This window comes from Oryctolagus cuniculus, chromosome 3 (assembly GCF_051225735.1).
Source record: "Oryctolagus cuniculus isolate XC-2025 breed Fujian yellow rabbit chromosome 3, ASM5122573v1, whole genome shotgun sequence".
Taxonomy (NCBI): Eukaryota; Metazoa; Chordata; class Mammalia; order Lagomorpha; family Leporidae; genus Oryctolagus; species Oryctolagus cuniculus.
In genome coordinates, this window is record NC_142869.1 from 148,685,035 (window position 1) to 148,702,781 (window position 17,747).

Genomic DNA, 17,747 nt, shown 5'->3' on the forward strand with positions numbered 1-17,747 from the left:
TTTAAATTTTAGGTTCAAGGAGTAGCCACTTCTGCTGTCAGGGATGAATCCCCTACTTCTGTATCTTGTAAGGTGCTGTTGCATCATCATTGCCTACTTCTACCTTCAGTTTCTTTCTTCAGTATTTTAGTTAACAGCTCTGTTTTAGCAGACCTAGGCATTGATTAGCACACCTTCAACTCACATGATGTTTTAAGAACTCACCCCTTGGTCCTATCATCACAACAAAATGATTTCTTATATCAAATTTGACTGTCATTAATTACCTAATGAACAAATGTTTACACTGTCTTTGGTAGCATGTGTCTCTAAACAGAGCATGATAAGAGAATATTTCTTAGATAATGATGTTGGGACAAATTCTTTAACCCTCAGGCTTCATACTCAACAACTGAAACATAAAGAAAACAATAGTAACACACAATCGAACAGTAATGTTAATTAAATCAAATATTGCATTAGCAATCAATTATTCTGTATCGCAAAAATACTAAAATGGTTGCCTTCAACTACCTAGATGCATGTCTTTTTGTGAAGAAAAATACATTTTGGATCTCCTAAATAGATTGTGCCATTTACTTTTAAATTTATGGCATTTTTATTCTTTTTTTGAATACAGAAATGTTAGTTAGGCTAGGTTTCACAGTTTATATAACATGTTCACTAATAGATAAATAATACAATCGAAGAAAATATGCCAAAATTGATTTTTAAAAAGATTGCTTCCTAAAAGTTGTAATGTGTAATTAAGGAGTAAGAATCAGGACTAAACTATTTAAATGACACAAATTGAACTGCAACAAGTAAGCCTAGTATACAGACTGTATTTATGCAATGGATTTTTCCTTGGAGGAATTTCTGAATCTAAACTGAGGAAAAGAAAGGTGCAAACTGAGCTTAAAAGATCTGGTTATGCAAAAAAGCAAAGACACTATCAAATTAATTTTGTGTCAAAGGAGTCAGGGAACAATTTAAAGAAACTCTCCTGGGTCATACATGCGTTATTCTGAACATCAGTAAGAATACTTGCTGCAATGTATTGAACCCCTTCTGATGTAGCTAAATCAGTACATTTAAAATGAAATTAAAAATTTAAAAAATTGGAGATTCATTGATTACTTTTCAAAATCATGGGAGATAAGTAATTTTACAAGAAACCAAAATAAAAGAATCAATATCCAGTTTACCTTAAGATCTACCTACCATTTTACAAGAACTCAGTAAAATATTAAATGCTTTTTCAGGGCTGCAATATGCAAAACTCAGTGTATAAAGAAAAAAAATTACAGTAAAATGAACCAGACACCTGAATAAATAAATTTCAATGGAAAAAAGTTGGGGGAAAATCTACATAGATAAGAAATTTAATGACATATCAGCCTATTCAACTAAATGGGCTGCAGATGGATTACAGTTTTAACTAATTGTCAAAAATTAAGAAACAACCAGAAAATTATGAATGATACTAAAAATCATTATTAATATTAAGAAATATAAAAATGCTAAAATGGCAAAATAACATTATATTATTAAAAATTCATTTCCTTTTATAAGCTTTTGGTAATAATGGCTGAAATGTCTGAGTTAATAAATGTATGGAGCTGCTAGAGATTGGGATGGAGTGACAATAAAAATTGCTAAAACTGTATGTTGAGTAGATGAGAGTCTATTAAATTATCAAGCTATTAAAAAAGATTTATTTATTTATTTGAAAGAGTTAGAGAGAGAGAGAGAGAAGCTTCTATCTGCTAGTTCACTCTCCCATATGGCCTCAATAGACAGATCAGGACAGGCTGGAAGCCAGGAGCCAAGAACTTCCTCCAGGTCTCCTACATGGGTAGGAGAGACCTAAATACTTGGAGCATCCTCTATTGTTTTACCCAGGCCACTAGCAGGGAGCTGGTTTGAATCTTGAGCAGCTGGGACACAAATCTATGACCATATGGGATGCCGACATTTTAAACAACAGCTTTATCTGCTATGCCACAACACTAGCCTCTAAATTATTATTTTTATCTTTGGATGTGATTGACTTTTCCATAATAAAGTGGTTTAAAAATATGTACCATCCAGTAATCCAAATACAGATGAAAGTGCATAATTAATTTCTTAGAGCTCTTATAGGAATATTAGTTATCTGGCATGTTTAGCAAAAGAAGACCAGATATTTCATTAAATCTTTATTTTAAATGCTTTAGGAAAATTGGTAAGATAGCATCAAAATCAGCATTATAAATTCCTGCCTTTTATCCTTTTACAAAAATTACCTTCAGCCCATCCTTCCAGTACCTCAAAAAAGGTTCTCTATCCACTAAGGGTCATTTGAAAACTCTAAAAAAACTCAGTTATAAGGTGAGAAGCCACACTATTTCACAAACAAATATGTTAACATTTTATGCTTATTCTGTATGTCTTTATGAATGTATATATTTTTATTAATTCTAAGAAGTTGAAGAGTAAGCATTTAGAAAATAATTAGGATTAACATAGAAGAGAATATCCATTATAACAAGTAAATCTATTGCTCGAGTTTTATGTTTTCCATAAATTTGCATATCAGGAACATATTGTAATAAGTAAAAATATTACAATGTTTGACTCAAACTAACTTGCCTCCAAGAAGCTATTTGAAGAAACTGGAAATTAGGGTATTAATGTATTTCATCACAACATGATTAATAGTGAAATTTGGAAACAACCTTGATTTCAAATATAATAAAATAAGTAATTATGACTTTCTCTCTCTCTCTCTCTCTCTCTCTCTCCCTCCCTCCCTCCCTACTCAAAGAAACTGAGAAATGAAGGTACTATGTTTCTTAATGTTTACATTTTAAACTACCTCCCTGTACTTGGAAAGGACATTCCTGGGTCATAAACATTACAAAAGCCTACACTGTTTTTAAAAGGATTTACATACATTTCAAAGAAAACAGCAAGAATTTATAATTACAAGTTTCTGAACTAGATGCTCTAAGAGAAAGGAAAGAAGGTCACCTCCCTTACTTTCAATGAGGTTAGTTAAGCCTCTTCTAATTTATGCTAGTACTACATCATCTCATTCAAAAACGGAGTCTAAAAATGAAAAAAAAAAAAAAAAGGTGATATCATAGAAGTAGTTTAATGGTGGTTATCAGAGGCTGGGAGAGAAACCACGAAGGATGGGGAAAGGTTGATTCACAGATACTAAGTTATAGCTAGTGAGGAGAACGAAGTTCTGGGGTTCTGTTACAAAGTAGGATTACTACAGATAAGGTTAAGTCGCACCATAGGATCTTAGCTATTTTGACCATGAAGAAATGTTACATATTTGATGAGAAATATATTTATCTTTACTAGATGTTACTCAATGCTTACAAGTACCAAAATATCAAGCAGTACATATGTACAATATTTTTGTCTTTAAGAATTTTTAAAGAAAATTTAAAAGTAGTTTCATTTGCCCTTATAATAATAGCCATCGTTTATATTTAATGATATACTATTTGTAATAAATGCTCAGAAAAAATAAGTTAAAATTATATATGTTATATGTCAAATTTGTAAACCAAAATAAACAAAATATATGTATGTATAAACAACACAATAATGAACTCTGTATTTGGAAAAATTGTCTTATTTTATGTCATTTTTTGCAAAGTAATATGTAATGATTTTATAACACTGAAAATATAAAGAAGAAAATAAAAAATTATATCTTGGATAATTTTCCTTTCTTTTATTTTCTATTTTGTCAGCTTCTTCATTACCTGCAGTTGTTAAATTTATAATCAGGTTATAAAACGAATTCTGCTGATACAAAATAATTACACTTTTGATACCTGAAAACTCAGACTTAAAGGAATGCTGAATCAGAGACATAGCCAATAATAGTTTGTGACTTTCATCTAAGATGTGGGTAACCCTTTATTGTTTTTATTGACTATCTGTCTTAAAATGGAAAGTATGTCAATAAATTTTGAGAAAAGAAAAAGTTTCGGAGTATAAAATTGTTCTGGAACTAGAAAGTAGTTACTGTGACATGACATTGTAAAGGTACTAAATATCACTGAACTGTACACTTTAAAGTAGTAAATTTATATCATGCATGTTTTCCCATAATAGAACAAAATCTCCATGAAAAGGAAAGACATTTGTAACAGGATGTACAAGTCTTTTCTATTTCCAAGTATTTCAACATCAGATTGTAAAGGAGGATAGAAAGTTGTTTACTTCAAATAATTTTGTTGGTAATAATTGTTTCTCCTTGAAATCATTGGTTTACAGCATAGTTTTAGAACTGGAACAAGATTTTGGAGTGTGGAGCTATATGGTGGCATAGAGGAGTTAAACGTCTACCTGCAATACTGGCATCCAATTTGAGCACCAGTTCCAAGCCCTGGCTGGTCCAATTCTAATTCAGCTCCCTGCTAAGGCTCCTGGGAAGGCAAGAAAGGATGGCACAAATACTTGGAGCCCTGCCATCTTCCCACGTAGAAGATTCTGATAGAGTTTCAGGCTCCTGGCTTTGGTCTGTCCCGCCCTGGCTGTTGTGGCCATTTGGGTAGTGAACTAGTTGATGGAAGAGTTCTCTTTCTGTCTCTCCCTCTATCTCCTTCTATCTGTAATTCTGCCTTTCAAATAAATAAAATAAATTTTCTTAATAAAAAGAATCACAGATTGATATCACCTTTCATGAACTGGAATTACCTGAGACAGAACTCCTAGGCTCAAGCATGTAATTATTTAAAAATTAAATCATTTCCACACAATGCATCCTAAACACCCAACAGTATGGTATATGTGCTCAGGAATCTTACGTAAAACACTCATGGAGCACTGAAGAATTCTGTGTATTCAATATCTTCTATTGCACCACAAAAAAGTAAATGGCCTTTGTCACCTTTCCTATACTCAGACTGAGAGAAAATAATGAACTTCTAAACATTAGGTAAAATTGATTGCAGAGGTGGCTAAAGTTCTTACTTAAAACCAGTATATTCCCAGCTTGCACAATTTCTTTCATAGATTTTACTCAGCTCACACTGTGTCAGCAATAGTAAGTTATGTTTGTCAGAATTGCCTATTTTTTTGTCTATATCCATCACCTGATGATTTGGATGATTTCAGTATCTCCCTTGGTTTTTCTGCTGTAAATCAATAATAAAAATCTTTGTTTCAGTTGATCATGGTATGAAATCTCACTTGATTTTCCAAATACTAAATATGTTAGGTGGACAGGGCAGACATACTACCCTAGCTTTTTTGTTTTCCCAAGAGAAACAACATCAGATCTTCCATTCAGTAAGGAGCTCCAAGAACCCAGTTCTAGACTAGAACTCTTTTTACTGCCTTATCAGTCTTCATTCTCATACTGAATTCTTATTTGTACGTATTTGGTTTTGTCAGGAACATTTTACCAACTAAAAAGCAACATATTTTTATTATTAAAAATCTGGGAAGCAGAGAACTGTACTAAGAAAATGAGATTCAGTCTTACTTAATCTCATCTACTACAGAACAAATTTATTTGGACAACCACACGCCTGCACTATTTATATATAATTGTACAAAGGTCAAAATTTTCACATACATATGTGGTATGCAAAAAATGAATTAAAATAAACAAAGCTTCCCTAAAATTCAGGTTTAAAAGGGTCTCTAGCAAAATATTTCCTTCTATCCATCGCAAAGCATCTTTTGAGATTAGGAGTAAGCTTATGTATGCTTGTGACTTTAGTAGGGGAGAGTGTAAAATTCTGGTTTAAAGGGGTCTCTAGCAAAATATTTCCCTCCATCCATCTCAAAGCATCTTTTGAGGTCAGGAGGAAGCTTGTGTATGCTTGTGACTTTAGTAGGGGAGAGTGTAAAGGACTTTGCTTTCTGAAGGCTCCCTATGACTCCTGATTGAAGTACAGCTCATTTCTCCTGTCAGCACCTAACTCACAGCAGGTAATGCAACTCCTGGACTATTCTCTTGGACACTTCCTCCCAGCACTTGCATAATTCTTCCCTAATTAGACTTATCAGTTTGATCCTTGATGGACCAACCATCTCTGGTACAGCCACAGCCTGAACCAAGATGTGAGTCTAAGGTTAACTCCACATCTCGCTTTGAAACTCTCCACCCTTCCCACTGGTTTACATCAGAAATTGTGGACCTCTTCCCCTGGGTGCCAAAATAGAGGACTTGCTTACCGTTGCATATTTCTAAACTACTGTGTGACCTCATACAGACATATGGCTTCTCTCAAAGGCTTGGATTTTTTTCTTGAATATGCTCTAATAGTAGGGAGCAATCCTTCTGTGCTCCGAGATCTTAGCAAATACTTTTGTAGGTTTCAACACCAATCTTTGCATTGGGCAGGGGATTCATACCAGGAAAGTTGATACTGGCTGTGTTGTTGCTTCTATTTCCCTTCTCTGATTCTGAGTCTTGGAAAAACATCTACCCATTGCTCTCTTACTGCCCTCTATCAGATCCTGGCAACCCTCACTTTTCACAGATGTATGGTACTATGCACATGACATTGCAAGTCAAAATTATACAAAGCAAACTGAGCAATCAATAAGGGAGCTATGATTGCTCCTCAATTTTTAAAAATTTGAGCCCTCACTGTCAATGATAAATGTAAAAAGAGGAGTAGGTGTTTGGCTCAGCAGTTACAGTGCTGTTTGGTGTACTCACATTCCATATCTCAGTGTCACTTCAGATTCCAGCTTCCTGCTAAGGTGCACCCTCGGAGGCAGTAAGTGATGGCTCAAGTACTTGGGTCACTGCCACCCACATGAGAGACTACGATTGAGTTCTTGGTCCCCGCTTCCGCCTAGTTGAGCCTCAGGTGTTTCAAGCATTTAGGGTGTGAACCACCATATGAAAGGTTCTCTCTCTCTTTGTCTCTCTCTCTCCCTCTCTCTCTCTTTCTCCCCCCTCCTCTTTCCCCCTTTCAAAGAAAAATAAAAGCAAATAATACATTTTAAAATATTAGAACATCAAAAATTAAATGTATACAAATGACTATTAAAGTAGTCATTTATTTTGCACACTGTACTTGAAAAAGACACAATCATGATATTGAATGAGTGTCTACTATGCTTTAAAATTCTTATATTCCTTTATAAATCTGGAGAATCTCCAAGATTTTTTTTTCCTTTGTGCTTTCAATGTCATGACATATCTCCAACAGTTCCTTTAATGATTTTTTGCTGGTGTCAGGTCCTCTGGACATCTTCATCTTTTTTGTCAAAACCACTTTCCTAATTTATGTCACTAGCTTCAGCTTCGCTCAGTTCATTTGGCTTAGATTTTCTTGCATGGCAATAGTGTCAACATCCCCATGGGCAGCGCTTTCTTCTACACGTCCATTCACTTTCAATTAGAATTTCCTTTTCAGCATTATCCCTTTTCGTTGCTTTTCTGCATTTTCATCTTTGTTGGCTACTTCCACTCTTTTATTAGACATAAATTGATTAACATGTAATACTTCTACATTCTTAGAGAGTACAGTGCGATATTTCAATACATCTACAGAGCAAAAACCAATCAAACCGGGCATCTAGTCTTCCCTTTCCTAATTTTTGCTTTGTCTTTGAAGCCTACCAGCTCCTTTCTTACACTTCTGTACACAGTGTGTAACACATTATCATAAATTATAGTCACCTCATTGTGCTATGGAATTTGTTATTTCTATCTGACTATGTTCTGGCACCTGTTTGTCAACCTCACTCTCTCCTTCCCCCACTCTTCCACACCTCTGATAATCACTATTCTTGGTTCATATGAACTTTTTTTGACTTGCTTTTTAACTTCCACATACGTGAGAACGTATGATATTTGTCTTTCTGTATCTTGTTATTTCACTCAACAAAATGATCTCTCTAATTCCATCCATTTTGCCACAAATGTCAGGATACCATTTTAATGACTGCAAAATATTCCATTGTGTGCATATGTATTCATACTGTGATTAATCAGTATTTTTTCATGGATTTGATATTCATTGATGCCATTCTTGGATACTGCAAATACTGCTGCAATGAACATGGGAATGCAGTTATATCTTTCATAACCTGATTTCTTGTCCTTTCAATATATAACTAGTAGTGGAATACCTGAGTCATATGGGACATCTATTTATACCTTTTCTTTTTTAATTTTTATTAACATAAAGAGATTAGATTTCACGTATTTCACAGGTACAATTCTGAGAAGATAACCATATTTACCTGCCCCTTCTCTCCCTAATTGCCTTTCCTCCTTCCTTTTTTGTTTTTTAAATTTTTGCAAAAGCATAATTCCAATCCACTCTATAAAATCACAGGCTTAATGCACCACTAACCATAATATTCAACATGTAAAAAGTAAAAAGGTTATCCCTCCATCCCAATCTTGAGAATTTACCCACATGAAATGAAATCTGCATATGAAAGAGTTATTTGTCCCCCCATGTTTATTGCAGCTTAATTCATAATTGCTAAGATATGGAGTCAACCTAGATCTTCATCAACTGATGACTGGATAAAGAAAATATGGTATGTGTGCACTGTGGACTACTATTCAGCCATAAAAAGAATGAAATCCTGTCTTTAGATGTTCTTATTTTGCTTATTTATTAAAAATCAGAGTTACAGAGAGAGAGAAGGAAGCACACACACACACACACAGAGAGAGAGAGAGAGAGAGAGAGAAATCTTCCATCCGCTGGTTCACTTCCCAGATTGCCACAACATCCAGGGCTGGATCAGGCTGATGCCAAGGAGCTAAGAGCTCTATCCAGGTTTCCCAAATGTGTTGACAGGTACCCAGACAGTTGGGCCATCTTCCATTGCTTTTCCCAGGCCATCAGCAGGGATCTGGTTTAGAAGTGGGCAGCCGAGACCTGAACTGGTGACCATACGGGATGCCAGCAGAGCAGGGGGTAGCTTTACCTGCTATGCCACAACATTTGCTCCTACTTTTAGCTTTTTAACAAACCTCTTACTGTTTTTGATCATGACTACATTAATTAGCATTCTATATGTGATTTATATGGATATCCTTTACTCCACATCCTTTCCGATATTTGTTATTTTTTGTCTTTTTGAAAACAACTGTTCTATTTTGAGTGAGATGATATTTCATTGTGGTTCTAATGGATATTTTCCTGATGTCTTGAGATGTTGAGCATTTTTGCACTGTATTTGTTGGCCATTTATATTTAATCTTCTAGGAATATCTATACAGATGCTTCATCTAAGTCTTAAATGGACTTTTTTGCTGTTTTGTTTTCTGTGCTCCTTATATATTCTTTATATTAATGTTTTGTCAGTTGTTTAATGGACAGATATTTTCTCTCATTCTGTAAGTTGTCTCTTCACTCTCTTGATTATTTCTTATAATGTTTAGAAGCTTCTTAGATTGATATATTCCCATTTTTACATTTCTACGTTAGTTTCCTGTGCTCCTGGGATTAAGTTTCAGTGTTCTGCCAATGGATATCCAGTTGTCAGAGCACCATTTATTGAAGAAATTATCCTTTCTCCAGTTCATGTTATTGATAGCTTTGTCAAGTATCAGCTGGCAGTAGACACATAGATTCATTTCTAGAGATCTGTATCCTGTACCATGCGTCTATGAATCCATTTACAAACCAATATCGTGAACTTTCAGTTACTACAGCTTTCCATAGTCTGTCTGGAAATCTATCACTGTGACTATTCTGGCTTTGTTATGTTTTTCAAGATGTCTAGCTATTCAGTCTTTTGGGTCTCCATATGAATTTAAGACTTTTATCTAGTTCAATGAAGAATATCATTGGTATTTTGGTGGAGAATGTATTGAATTTGCAAATTGCTTTGGATAATGACATTTTAGTCACATTAATTCTTCCAATCTGTGTACATGAGGGTCTTTCCAATTTTGGGTGTGTATTTTTTCTATTTCTTTCATCAGTGTTTTATAATTTTTATTTTAGAAGTTTTTCACATCCTTAGTTAACTGCATTTCAAGGTATTATTTTTGTACATATTGCAAATGGAATTATTTTTGTAATTTTTTTCTTTGTATTGGTTATTGGCATGTAAAAATGCTACCAGTATTTAAATGTTGATTTTGTGTCCTTCACTATTATTCGAATAATCTCTTGGAGGAGTATTTAGCTTGTGTGCTTGCTCTCTCTCTCCAAATATAGATAAATATATAGCTAGGTAGATAGGTAGATAAATAGATATACATACAGATATAGATAGATATCTATATAGATAGATAGATGGATAGATAGATAACCATATAGAGATAGATAGGTAACCATATGGATAGATAAATAACCATATAATCTGCTAACAGGGATAATTTGGCTTCCTTTATTTCCAATTTTTAATTCTCTTATTTTTTACTCTTGCCTAGTGATTCTTGATAAAATTTTCAGCATTTTGAGTAAGAGAATTGAGAGAGGAACCACCTCTGGCTCCAGATCTTTGAAGAAATGCTTTCAGATTTTCCCAATTCATTATGATGTTTGCTGTGGCTTTGTCATATATTTCCTCTGTTATTTTGAAGTATGTTCCTTTTATGAAGTATGTTTCTTTTTAACTTATTCAAAGCTTTTCATTGTGATTGCTTTTTGAGCTTTACCAAATACTTTTGCTGAATCTATGGTGATGATCATATATTTTTTACTATGCCTATGGATTTGTGTTTGTTGAACCATCCTGCAACTGAAAGATAGTTCCCATTTGATTATGAAGTATGATTCCTTTATGTGTTTTTGAATGCTATTTGCTAATATTTTGTGAAGAATTTTTGCATCTATGTTCATCAAGGACATTGACCTATAGTTACCTTATATTGTCATGTGCTTGTCTTATTGTTGAATCAGTATAATGTTGTCCCCATTTGGAAGGGTTCTCTTAGTTTCAATTTTTTTGTAATATTTTGAGAATAATTTATTCTCAACTCTAAATAACCAATGCTGCATTCAGGTATAGTATGAGTTATGCTTACAACTATGCATTAGTTTTCTTCTGGCCAGGATCCCTGGCCAACTCTATCTTTGATTATTCAGCTGTCATATCTCCACATTTTCTCAAAATAGAAACATTATCTTTCTATCACTGAGATAACTGTAAAGTTTCTATTATGTTCAAGAGTGTTTCTTTCTTTTAAATATGACAAAGCTTTTAAAAAAATTAATGTAAACAAATATGTTTCCACAGCAGGTGAAAGTGTGGATGAGAAGAGAGTGGACGGGCCTAAGAAAGATATTTATGAAGTTAAAGCAGAAATCCTTAAGATGCTCAAAAGGTAAGACAACATTTCTAGATGCTCAAAAAGTAAGATAACATTTCAATTTTTCTCAGTTGCATTATTAATGCCTTCTTTTTTCTAGGAAAAAAAACTAAGAATGGAACTATAAGTTACAAAGACATAGAGCTATGCAGTTGCTCATGTTTGAAATTAAAAGTTTTAAAAACCATTTCAAATGAAATCTTCTCAGATATTCTTTAGCAATATACCCTTATATCAAGTATCAGCATTTCTTGGTATTATAATGACTACTGGGGTGTTGTTGGCAGCATAATAAATATTGAGATAGTATTTGTGATGTAGAAGATAGTGGATTAATTTATTACAGGATAGAACACCTCCCCATTTTATTATAGGGATGGGTCAGAATAACTGGACAAGTCTGAAGTTCTTAAGTTTTATATGGGACACAGGCGAAAGTGTAACAAGTGACTTTGTAGGTTAATTATGCTTCAGCTATGAAACAGTGATCACATACATTCTTCTGTGCAAAATAAAAACTAGAGAACAGTCCAATGGAGTTGATAGTAAATAACACAGTGTTTATAGGCTATGATGATTTTGCATTATAATTTCTTATTTGACAAGAGCTGTCTTTGTAAGTTAAGGAAGTAATAAATTAAAATGTCATACTAGCCTTAATAAGACTCTTCAGTCTTTGATTAATTTAGTAATAACCTCAAGGATAGGCTATATAAATTATTACCACTTCCATTAGCTAAATTATAGATTACTTACTTCATTGCATACTGAAAAAAGGAATTAGTTTGTGTGCACTCTTCAGGGCATTCTATAGGCAATAAACAAAAGGTAAAACATTTTTGGTTGTTGTTTGACTAAAAAACCACTTAACGTGGTATTACTGTAGATAGTTAAGAATCTAAGTAATTGAATTTTAGCATAGTACTCCGAAGGAATTTAAAACAGTATGGGTATTCTTTTTCTTGTCATGTTGGCCATTCCAAACATAAATAGAACTAAGGAAAGCTTTTGAGAACCAGCAATTCATTTAGGATTACAGAGAGGGAAATGTAAAATATCATATAAAATATACTAAAATTAATCTAAGTTTTACAATTACATTTCTTCTTTATGAGAAAAATGCATGTATAGAATTTGAGATAAATTGGTTTTGAAGTGACAAATTTAGTGATGGTTATTATCATTGTCCCATACCTGTCAAAGTAGTGACATATCATTTAAAAAATCACAATCCATTCTTGGAATCCTAAAGATCACCAAATGTATTGATTGATTCCTAACATAATTATCTCTGTCACTTATTGTATTTTTCTGACATTCATGCAATTAAAATATTATCAATATAGGAAAATACTTTAACTGCATAACTGTAAATTCATTCAACAAAGCAAAGCATGTAGTTTTTTGCTTCCTGGTTTCCTGGTAATAGACCCAGTCTAGTTGAGAAATGGGTAAAGGATTTGAACAGGCATTTTTCAAAAGAGGAAATTCAAATAGTCAATAGCCATTACAGAAATGCAAATCAAAACCACAGTGATGTTTCACCTCCCCCCAGTTAGAATGTCTCTCATACAGAAATCAACAAACAATTAATGCTGATGAGCATGTGGCAAAAAAGATTCCCTAATCCACTGTTGGTGGGAATGCAAACTAATATAGCCATTATGGAAGACAGAATGCAGATTCCTCAGAAAGCTGAAAATAGATATACCATATGACTCAGCTATCACACTCCTGGGAATTTACCTAAATGAAAATATATCAGCATCTGAAAGAGCTACCTGTACCATGCATATTTATTGCAGCTCTATTCACATTGATAAGATAAGGAATCAACCCAGATGTCCATCAACTCATGACTGGGTACAGAAGTTATGATCTATACACACTATGGGATATTACTTAGCCTTCAAAAGAATGAAATCCTGTCTTTTTCAACAAAATGAATGCAACTGAAAACCATTGTATTTAGTGAAATAAACCAATCCCCAGAAGACAAGTAGCATATGTTTTCCCTGATCTATAGTAACGAATAGAGTACAAAAATGTAATGTATAGTATTTACATTGGAATCTGCATAAAATTATTCCTGTGGATTAACTGTTGAGAAGAAATGGCTTAAAGTCTAAATGAACTTAATTATTATCTTATAACCATACAGCAAATATTTAGTTGTCACATTGCCATTGGTTCTATTTCATTGAAAAATTATGAATGACTAATTGAGCAAAAAAACTATATATGGGTGAAATGATCATTTTTCCATTCAATTATTGTCTATACTGTTGTCTATATCCCCACTAAACTAGGGTCTTTTTGCTTTTTACTTGTAAAACTACTTATTTGTTGAAGTATTAATCCTTTTTACTGCAATGTGATTTTAAAATAAGTTATCTCAAATACTAAAAAAAAGATAGAAGACAGGAGGGTGAGAGGGAAGGAGGGAGGGAGAAAAGCAATATCTTCTTAGACTTTTGTCTTAAATCATATCAGATTTGTTAAAATTAATTTAAAATAAAAATGGGAAAAAGGAAAGGTTTCTGATACAAATTATCAAAGTACCCCCTGGAAACTATGTATTGGCTGAGCATGGGGTTTTAGTTTGTCTCAATGAGATCAAGGCTCATATATAAACATTTAATGACTCTAATGTGTTAGGTACTGAAGAATGGTAGTATAGAGGATTTACGTGGTGCTGCTTTGTACGACTCACAGTAGTACTGAAGCTGAACATTAAAATGTGTCTCCAGAGTGTGGTGGCTCTGTCTTATTAGGTAAAGTATGAAGGAAAGAATCTGGTGAGAAGAGAACAAAATGGGAAACAGCTGGCATTTCAGATACTTGGTGCTAGATGTTTCCACGGAGCCACATGTATACCAGAGAAGGTCATGAACTATCCAAAGGATAGTTTCATTGGAATGACTCTGCTGAAAAATTATGGAGGCAAACTACTAGAGACAGGATAAAAGCCCACTTGAGACTCTGAGTTCAAAGTCAGCAGGACTGTGACTCACACATGGGACATTGGACGCAAACACAAAATCCTCCCAGCCAAGTTACAGTTAGCAGCAGTCTCACACATCTCTCTTTCTCTATCAATCCTTTTCTCTTTAAGGCTGGGAGGGAAACTAGATGATACTACTGGTTTAGTCCTGGAATGATATTCATAGCCTAATATACACTAATTTATTTACTAGAATTTCTTCAATAGCAGAAGATATCTCTGGGAAACAGGATGGGCAGAACTTCACACACCAAGTGTGATACAATGATATTGCCAGAGGAGACCTCAAAACAGAATTCACAACTGGCCAAGGCTTTGCATGTGCTCCCAGTGGCCTATGATGCTTTCAAAGCTTGCAATATGGGATGAGCAACATTGGTGAAAATAATTTTGTCCTGGGATTCAAAAGTTTGCACTAGAATGGATTTTATATATTTTTTCCTGATACCAAAAGTGCTTTATTATCCACTCCTTAAAGACTTAATGGATTAAGCAAGCATGAAGGTGGGTAGTTTAGCATCCTGGAAACCTAGAATTTTCATTAGCAAAAGATCTGGTCTTGTCACCTTGGCTTCAGACACTTCTGCTCAGCTGAGGTGGGTCAGAGCCAAGTCCAGGTTGGAGAAGGTTCACTTCCTTCCTCAGTTTATGCATACACTGTAAGGATCATGTGAAGAGATTGCATGCTTTAGTTGCTGACTCTAAGATAAGAAAATTTATCTTTTCTTCTGAATAAATAGCTGTTTTTCTTTATTTGTTCTTTTGATTTTGGGGACAGTAAGAGAAAGTCAAAACAGTGCTTTCTTCTCTATTTTAAATCAAAATTTAAACTTGCTTACCTAAATTTGAATAATTTTTTGCTTTGAATTTTTCAATTAGATAAAAAAAGAAATCAAACCATTTTATTCTAGAAAGGTGATTATGGAAGCTTGATTAAACTGAGAATTTTATTATTTGGAAGGATGTGGCTTACCCCGAAGCCTCTATTCTTCTTTGCTTTTGCCAGCTGAAAGTAAATATACTTTGGAATTATTTGTAGGTGCAGTTTGCATATCCTGAAAAACATAATGACTAAGCGAAAATATGCATCCAGAAGAAAACAACATGAGGTTCTGATACAAGAATCTAATACTCCAGAAATAAATTATATACAGATGTTGATTTGTGGCTTTTCTTTTTTAAAAAAGATTTATTTTATTTACTTGAAAGCAAGAGTTACAGAGAGAGAGAGAGAGGGAGTCACACACACACACACACACACAAACACACACACAGACATAAAGAGAAGGAGAGAGAGAATCTTCCAGCCACTGGTTCACTCCCTAAATGACAGTTAGGGCTGCACCAGACCAAAGCCAGGAGCCAGGAGTTTCATCCTGACCTCCACTGGGTGCAGAGGCCTAGCACTTGGCCTTCTTCCACTACTTTCCCAGGCACATTGGCAGGCAGCTGGATTTAAGTGGAGCAGTTGGGACAGACACGAAGGACACAGAAGTTGCAGATGGCGGCTTAACTGGCTACACCACAACACTGGCCCCAATCTGTGGCTTTTATAATCATCATCTCTCCAATAAAATATTTTAGTTACTATATTCACATTGCTTTTCCTTTTTTTTATTAGGATTTTTATTTATTTGAGAGGTAGAGTTACAGAGTGGGGTGGGGGGGGGATACAGAGAGGAAAGTCTTCCATCTGCTGGTTCACTCCGCAAATGGCCACAGTGGCCGGAGCTGAGCCAATCTGAAGTTAGGAGCCAGGAACTTCTTCTGGGTCTCACATGTAGGTGTGGGGCCCAAGCACTTGAGCCTTCTTCCACTGTTCTCTCAGGCCATATTCAGGGAGCTGGGTAAGAAGAGGATCAGCTGGGAAATGAACCGGCACCCATTTTGAATACAGGTGCTTAGGCAGAGGCTTAGGCTATTATGTCACAGCACCAATCGCACTTGTATATTTCTTGAATTGTTTGCAAATTTCTGCACTATGGTCTTTCCTTTAATTTTCATCCTGCAGGTATTCTTTTATTTGGGACATCACATTATTTTAACAACAATTTGAATATTTTAGTGAGTCACACTAAAAGATAAATGATTCTTGATCCATGATCTAAAATTCCAGCATCCTCTTTGTGCATTGCATAAAATGATAAAATACCCAAATATTATATGTGACCAGTTGGCTTTGGAGTAGCCCTCTAATATTTCACCCCACTGCCCTTTGTAATAGCTTTATTGTTTAAAGTAGTTGTGGAATTGTAACATTATTCGTAATAGTTAAATTAGGTGCCTACTTGCCCACCACAGATCTTGTCACTTATCACAACCTGGATGACACTGGAAGACACCATTATGTTCAGTAGTCAGGTATGGAAATACAAGTAGTGCATGATCTCATTCATTTGTGGAATCTGAAGTTGTCAAACTCAAAGAAACAGAGAATAGAATGTTGGTTATCAGGGCCTGGTCGAAGGAGGCTTGGATAGATATTAACCACAGGAAAAAAAAATTCCAGTGAGTTAAGAGAAATAAGTTCAGCCGGCGCCACAGCCCACTAGGCTAATCCTCCGCCTTGCGGCGCCAGCACACCGGGTTCTAGTCCCGGTCAGAGCGCCGGATTCTGTCCTAGTTGCCCCTCTTCCAGGCCAGCTCTCTGCTGTGGCCAGGGAGTACAGTGGAGGATGGCCCAAGTACTTGGGCCCTGCACCCCATGGGAGACCAGGAGAAGCACCTGGCTCCTGCCATCGGATCAGCGTGGTGCGCAGGCTGCAGCGTGCCAAACGCGGCGGCCATTGGAGGGTGAACCAATGGCAAAGGAAGACCTATCTCTCTGTCTCTTTCTCTCTCACTGTCCACTCTGCCTGTCAGAAAAAAAAAAAAATAAAAGGAGAGAGAGAGAAATAAGTTCAAGAGATCTGTTAACAACACTGTAACTTTAGTTACAAAAATCTACTGTAGTATTAAAATTGCTGAGTGTATATTTTAACTATCTCTCTACGAAAGGAGATAAGTATGAGAGATAATGCATATATCAGTTAGCATGATTTAGCCATTTCAAAAAGTATAAATATTTTAAAAATAATGTACATAATAGATACATACAATTTTTATTAGTGAATTAAAAAATAAAATATAAATCCCCCTCAAATAAGAAATGTGTGCTTAACATAAACAAAAAATGTCATAGCACATTCAAAAGATGACCATGTAACTGCTTGGATTCTTTTGTCCCATGTGTTTAATCCATATTCCTTTTGTCCCATGTGTTTAATCCATATTCCTATTTGTCTGTAATTTTAGTTGTAGGAAATAAACCTTTTAATATTTCACCAGGTATGAGCATGAGAATTTAGAGATGTGCCATTGATCTTTAAGTTTTAATATTCTATTTATAAAACTAACCTATAGGATTGCTGTGTACAATACCAGATATTAAACAAATATATCAGTGTTGAGGTTGAAAATTGTGTCGGAATTAAATGTCAGAATTAAAAAAATAAAAAATAA

The 17,747-nt window shown here is 34.6% G+C and overlaps 1 long non-coding RNA gene across 1 annotated transcript in view; it reads left to right on the plus strand.

Moving 5' to 3' along the window:
* LOC127491657 (uncharacterized) overlaps positions 1–11,259 on the plus strand; it is a 182,551-nt gene extending 171,292 nt beyond the window's left edge. The window contains exon 4 of the long non-coding RNA XR_016231004.1: positions 11,170–11,259. This is a non-coding gene — a long non-coding RNA (uncharacterized LOC127491657). The remainder of the gene's footprint in view (positions 1–11,169) is intronic.
* Positions 11,260–17,747: the final 6,488 nt, after the last annotated feature.